The sequence below is a fragment of the Eschrichtius robustus genome, chromosome 3 (assembly GCF_028021215.1).
Source record: "Eschrichtius robustus isolate mEscRob2 chromosome 3, mEscRob2.pri, whole genome shotgun sequence".
Lineage (NCBI taxonomy): Eukaryota > Metazoa > Chordata > Mammalia > Artiodactyla > Eschrichtiidae > Eschrichtius > Eschrichtius robustus.
In genome coordinates, this window is record NC_090826.1 from 165,442,390 (window position 1) to 165,449,137 (window position 6,748).

The 6,748-nt window shown below is 44.9% G+C and overlaps 1 pseudogene; it reads left to right on the forward strand.

Moving 5' to 3' along the window:
- Positions 1 to 6,291: 6,291 nt before the first annotated feature.
- On the forward strand, positions 6,292 to 6,541 carry LOC137761595 (cytochrome c oxidase subunit NDUFA4 pseudogene; annotated as a pseudogene).
- Positions 6,542 to 6,748: the final 207 nt, after the last annotated feature.

Sequence of the window (6,748 nt, forward strand, 5' to 3'; positions counted from 1 at the left end):
GATTAGGAACATGGCTGTGACAGTCTTCCAAGCCTCCTTGTGTCCCACACCCCTACACACACACACACACACAAAAACACACACACACTCACACACACACACACACACCAGAAGCACTCCAGGGATGTTGCATCCCCAGCTGAGCCCTTGAGCCTGATAAGGGGCCAGCTGCGCTTCCAGCCTGGCAAGGAGAGCGGCGAAGGGAGAACGGTGGCCAGCCGGGAAGAGAAGAGCTCAGGCAGGCCTCTTCAAGGAAGAAGCCCAGGGTCCCCGCACGGCCCACAGCACTGGGCAGCTCAGCCTCTGCTTGGCAGAGGGAGAAGGAGCCAGCCATGGACCATGAGAGGCTCCCCGCTTCCTGGGCCCTGAGAACGTCTCCCCTGAGCAAAAATGGGCTTGAGTTGGATTAGGTCCCTTCTGCTGCCCACCTTCTCTGATGCCCTCCTGCCTTAGAATTGTGACTGCAGTGGCTGCCACTATGAATGTGGGGTGGCAGCTGTCACAACAGATATGTCAGAGCATAAACAAAGAAAGCGAAGCACAGCTGTAAAGAAGACCAGAGAACTCCCAAAGCTGTGGTCTGCCCGTAACCGCCAAATCAAAAGGGTGGAGTGACGCCCCGTGGTGCCGGGCAGCCTGTCCCTGAACTGTGGGCGGGCTGGGGGGGACCGTCTCCCAGGAGCTGTGGTTGTCCTTTCCCTCAGCTCCCTTTGTCCATAGTTCTCAGCGAGAGGGGGTGCATCGCAACAGCCTCTAGAACCTTCTCTGGGGTCCTTTCCCTCCAAAGCTCTTCTCTGCAAGGACCCTGGAGGAGTTCTATTGATGCTTTCATGTAAGGGGATGATAGCCCGTCAGCCCCTCTTTGCAGAATTTCTCCTGTTTTTGAGAAAGGTGATCATCTAGGAATGGGAAGGGTGGGGATGGGAAACAACTCAATACCATCGTCATCATAATTACATTTTTGTGGCTTTTAACAGCTTTATTGCGGTATTACTGACATACAATACATAGTTAAAGTATTCAATTTGCTAAGTTTTGACACATGTACACACCCATGAAACGTTCAACACAATCAAGATAGTGAACATACCCCAAAGTTTCCTTGGTGTCCTTTGTCATCCCTCCCCTCCCCTCCCTTCATCCACAGGCAACCACTGATCTTTCTGTCACCAGAGATTAGTTTGCGTTTTCTGCAGTTTTATATAAATGGAATCTTACAGTATGTATTATTTTTCTGTCTGGCTCCTTTCACTCAGCATAACTGTTCTGAGATCCATCCACGTTGCTGCGTTGCTGCTTGTATCAGTAGTTCATTCCTTTTTGTTACTGAGTGGCATTCCATTATATGAACATAATTACTTTTTTTATATATATATAATTACTTTGTATTAAGTACTTCCTATATGCCAGGAACTCTACTAGTGAGTTCACGTACATTATCTTTTTCAGTCCTCAAACTGATCCGCAAATAAGAACAGTAATCTCCACTTTACAGTCGAGGCAAGCAAGGCTCAGAAAAGTTAAGAAACTTCCCACAGGTCACACAGCAGGGAAGTGTAACATTCAGGATTTGAACTTGTCTCCCTGCACTGAGCTATACTGCATGTGCAGTTTTCCCTCTGAGCACCTGGCCATCCTAGGTGTCCCGGGCTGCTCAGCAGCAGGATGCCTTTGACCTTCCCTTCTAGCTCCCCGCCACGGGCCCGGGAGTACAGTGGACCGGCCTGGCCGCCTTGGTCCCACCTCCTCCCGCGACCGTGACACTCTGAGCACATTGCCCGTGGAGGGGAGGAGGTCAAAAGAAAGGGGCCCGAGCACCTGGAGGCTTGAACCCCTTCTGCCCACAGCAACCCCCCCCCACCCCCCGCCTGTTTGCAGAAGAAGATTTTTACTGGAGTCAACTTGCTTTGAGCTGAGGTGGAACACGCTCCTGGAGCCTATCAATAGAACGAGGCAGAAGGGTGACCACGCGGCAGATGGCACGGGTGGGCGGAGCGGCTCCTCTGTCGTGTTCGGCGGTGGTGAGAGATTCCCGACTGCGGGCACCGGCACTTCCCTTCTCCTCCATCCCTTCAGCCCACTGCAGCTGAGCTTCTTCCGTCACAGTCCGCCTTTTCCGGGTTCCCGGAGATCCTGCAAAGGCCGCCGGGCGGATGAGCACCAGGGCCTCAGGGCCGCACCTGCGAATCCAGAGAGCCAGCTGCTGCCTCGTATTTCAGAAGACCATCTCTCCAAGTACCTTGCAGAAGGGCGGGAATCACTGTCGCTGGGACCTGTATTCAGTGATTTACATCCCACCCCACCTGCCTCTTCTGGAACTTCGCATGGCCCGGGCCTGGCATGTTCAATCTGCCCCTCTCGCCTTGCTCCTTCTTTGGAGCAGACTTCCTTTACCCAAGTCAAAATCCTTTTTTTGATTCTGCTTCCCCTTCACATTACCAAACTTCCTAAGTTATCTCCTCAGAAGCCCTCCCCCCCACCTGGAACCGTATGTATACACATACAGTAGAATATTATTCAGCCTTCAAAAGGAGCTAGGTTGACCCCCCTAACAATCCTCTCCAATGAGTGCCTTTGGAGGCGTGCATCCTACATGTGATTCCCTGTTGGAAAAGCATCATGCCCATTAGGCTGCCAGCACCATGAGGCAGGGAGTCCCTAATCCGTCACTGTGGTTTCTGCAGCACCCAGCACAGTGCCTGCACCCAACAAATGCTCAGTGAATACGTGATTTCTTGAAATAAAGTTTTAATACTTGCAAGAGTGAACAATGTATTATTTAGAGGTACATATATTTAGTAAAACTATAAAGAAAAGCAAAAGAATTACACACTCAAGATCAGGATGGAAGTCATACCCATTAGGATGGCTGTTTAAACATACACACACACACACACACACACACAGAAAAACAAATGCTGGCTGTGGAGAAATTGAGGCCCTTGCACATCGCTGGTGAAAATGTAAAATGGTGCAGCCACTGTGGAAAACAATCTGGCAATTCCTCAAAATATTAAACATAGAATTACATTTGACCCAGCAATTCCCACTTCTGGGTATATACACAAAAGAAAGCTGGGACTCAGCTATTTGTGCACCAGTGTTCGTAGTAGCCCTATTCACAATAGCCAAAAGGTGGAAACAACCCAAATGTCCATCAACAGATGAATGGATAAGTAAGATGTGGTATATACATACATACAGTAGAATATTATTCAGCCTTTAAAAGGAAGAAAATTCGGACACAAGCTACAACATGAATGAACCTGGAAAACATTATGCTGAGTAAAATAAGCCAGTCACCAAAGGACAAATATTGTACCAATCTACTTATATGAAGTACCTAGAGTAGCCAAATTCATAGAGAAAGAAAATAAAAACAGTGGTTACCAGGTCTGGGGAAGGGAGGAATGAGGAGGTATTGTTTAACTCAGTTTATTTAACTTTAGTTTGGGATGATGAAAAAGTTCTGGAGGTGGATACTGGTAATAGTTGCACAACAATGTGAATGTTCTTAATGCCACTGAACTGTACACTTAAAAATTATTAGAATGGCAAGTTTTATGTTATATATATTGTACCACATTAAAAAAAAACAAAACCAAAAAACCAAGATGGTGGTCCCCACAGCGGGAGGGAGGGGGAAAAAGAAAGGGCTATAACTGTACTGAGGGTGAGTCCCCGGGTACTCAGACTCTTATACTTGTTGAGTACATTGCCTATATCCAGCCACACCTGCCCCCTCTGCAACCACACATGTATGCTATGTACCTGATTTCATGGATTCTAAAGCTCACATTTTAAAAAATGTAATCTCTCTGAAACTGGGATGCATCTCACAACCAATGTGGTAAGAATAGCCTTGTGCCATAGTTTACGTGGTAGGCTATTATCTTTCTCTGTGGTGCATAAAACAATGCTGCTTCTGGGACTTCCCTGTAGTTAAGGGAAGTGTCCAGTGGTTAAGACTCCGTGCTTCCACTGCAGGGGGCGCGGGTTCGATCCCTGGTCAGGGAACTAAGATCCTGCATGCCATGCAGCATGGCCAAAAAAAAAAAAAAAAAAAAGATGCTTCTGACAATTGATGGTGTCTAAGAGCAGATGACATACAGGGTATGTATTTGTAAGTAAAAATATTTCATAATAAATTTTTATTTATTTTTACTGAAGTATGGTTGATTTACAGTGTTGTGTTAGTTTCACGTGTACAACAAAGTGATTCAGTGATTCTTTTTCATATTATTTTCCATTATAGTTTACTACAAGATACTGAATATAGTTCCGTATGCTATACTGTAGGACCTTGTTGTTCGTTTTATATATAGTAGTTTGTATCTGCTAATCCCAAACTCTAATTTATCACTCCCCGCCCCCTTTCCCCTTTGGTAACCATAAGTCAATCTCTGTGAGTATGTTTCTGTTTTGTAAATAGATTCATCATTTATATCATATTTTAGATTCTACATGTAAGTGATATCATATGATATTTGTGTTTTTCTGTCTGACTTCACTTAGTATCATAATCTCTAGGTCCATCCATGTTGCTGCATTTGGCATTGTTTCCTTTTTTTTTTTTTTTGGCTGCACTGGGTCTTCGTTGCTGTGCGCGGGCTTTCTCTAGTTGTGGCGAGCAGAGGCTACTCTTCATTGTGGTGCTCAGGCTTCTCATTGCGGTGGCTTCTCTTGTTGCGGAGCACAGGCTCTAGGCAAGCAGGCTTCAGTAGTTGCAGCACGTGAGCTCAGTAGTTGTGGCTCATGGGCTCTAGAGCATGGGCTCAGTAGTTGTGGCTCATTGGCTTAGTTGCCCCACGGCACGTGGGATCTTCCTGGACCAGGGATTGAACCCCTGCCTTGGCAGGCAGATTCTTAACCACTGGACCACCAGGGAAGTCCATTTCATTCTTTTTATGGCTGATAGATAGATAGATAGATAGATAGATAGATAGATAGATAGATAGATAGATAGATGTGTATAGATATATCACATCTTCTTTATCCATTCATCTATTGATGGACACTTGGGTTGCTTCCACGTCTTGGCTATTGTAAATAGTGCTGCTATGAACATTGGGGTGCATGGATCTTTTCGAATTAGAGTTTTCTCCAGGTATATGCCCAGAAGTGAAAATGCTGGATCATATGGTAACTCTATTTTAAGTTTTTTAAGGAACCTCCATACTGTTTTCCATACTGGCTGCACCAATTTACATTCCCACCAAGAGTGTAGGAAGGTTCCCTTTTCTCCACACCCTCTCCAGCATTTATTATTTGTAGGCATTTTGATGATGGCCATTCTGACCAATGTGAACTGATACCTCATTGTAGTTTTGATTTGCATTTCTCTAATAGTGATGTTGAGCATCTTTTCATGTGCCTACTGACCATCTGTGTGTTTTCTTTGGAGAAATGTCTATTTAGGTCTTCTGCCCATTTTTTGATTGGGTTGTTTGGTTTTTGATATTGAGTTGTGTGAGCATAACAAATTTTTAAATAACAGTTCTATTGACATATAATTCACATACAATGCATTCACCCATTTAAAGTATACAATTCAGTGGTTTTTAGTATATTCACAGAGTTGTGCAATCACACAATACATGGTCTTTTGTGACTGGCTTTTTTTACTTAGCATGTTTTCAAGTTTCATCTGTGTTGTAGCATTATACTTAATTTTTAAAGTGATCCATTCACTCCTCAACTCACTGGAATCTGGCTTCTGAATCCACCTCTTTATTAAAATGACTCATGTAGGTCACAAGTAATTTCCTCATTGTACAGTCTAGTGGACATATCTCAGGCTTCATTTAGACCTCATTCAGCACAAATATGGGTTGAGTGTTAACTAAATGCCAATTTTTACTGGCATCACTCACTTCCTTCTCTCTGACAGGCTCCTTCCTCAAATTCCACACCTCATGCTCATTTGCCTGTTTCCCTGTCTGGACCTTCTGTGTCTGCTTCCTTGGTTCTCCCTTTCCCTCTCCTTTGGCTTGTCTTTGGCATTTGTCCCCTCCTTTGACGTTCTTCCAGTGACATCCAGCAGACTGGTGTCCTCCATGATCAGGCCCTCAATCTGACACAACCCTCAATCAGGTTGTATCTTCAGCTCCAACCTCTGTTTCTCCACCTGCCTGCTAGACCTTTCTCTCTGGGTGTTGCACGGGTGTCTCACCCTCCACGTTAGATGGAACCTCTCCTCTGCATAACCCAGCACTTCTCTTAAGCCACTTAAATTCTGCCTTATACTCTTTCATTCAACAAAATTATTTACTCGAGGCCTGTGTCACAGCCATGCTCCGCCAGATCGTTGGTCAGGCCAAGAATCATCCTAGCTTGATCCCCCTCTTCGTATTTATTGCAGCAGGAGGTACTGGAGCAGCTCTGTGTGTCTGGTGCCTGGCATTGTTCAATCCGGATGTCAGTTGGGACACAAAGAATTAACCCAGAACCCTGGAACAAAGTGGGTCCCTATGATTAATACAAGTTCTACCCAGTGAATGTAGATTACAGCAAAGTGAAGAAAGAAGGTCCAGACTTCTAAATGAAATGTTTCACTAGAAAGCTGCTTAGAATGAAGGTCTTCCAGAAGCCATCTGCACAATTTTACACTTGACCAGGAAATAGTTCCCTTCTCAATGCGTGATCATGTTGGTGTATTGTGTTGGGGTTTACACTGATTAATAAATAATCTGAAACTTAAAAAAAACAAAGTTACTGAGAATCTGCTGCTGTTTGAAGTACTAAAGAC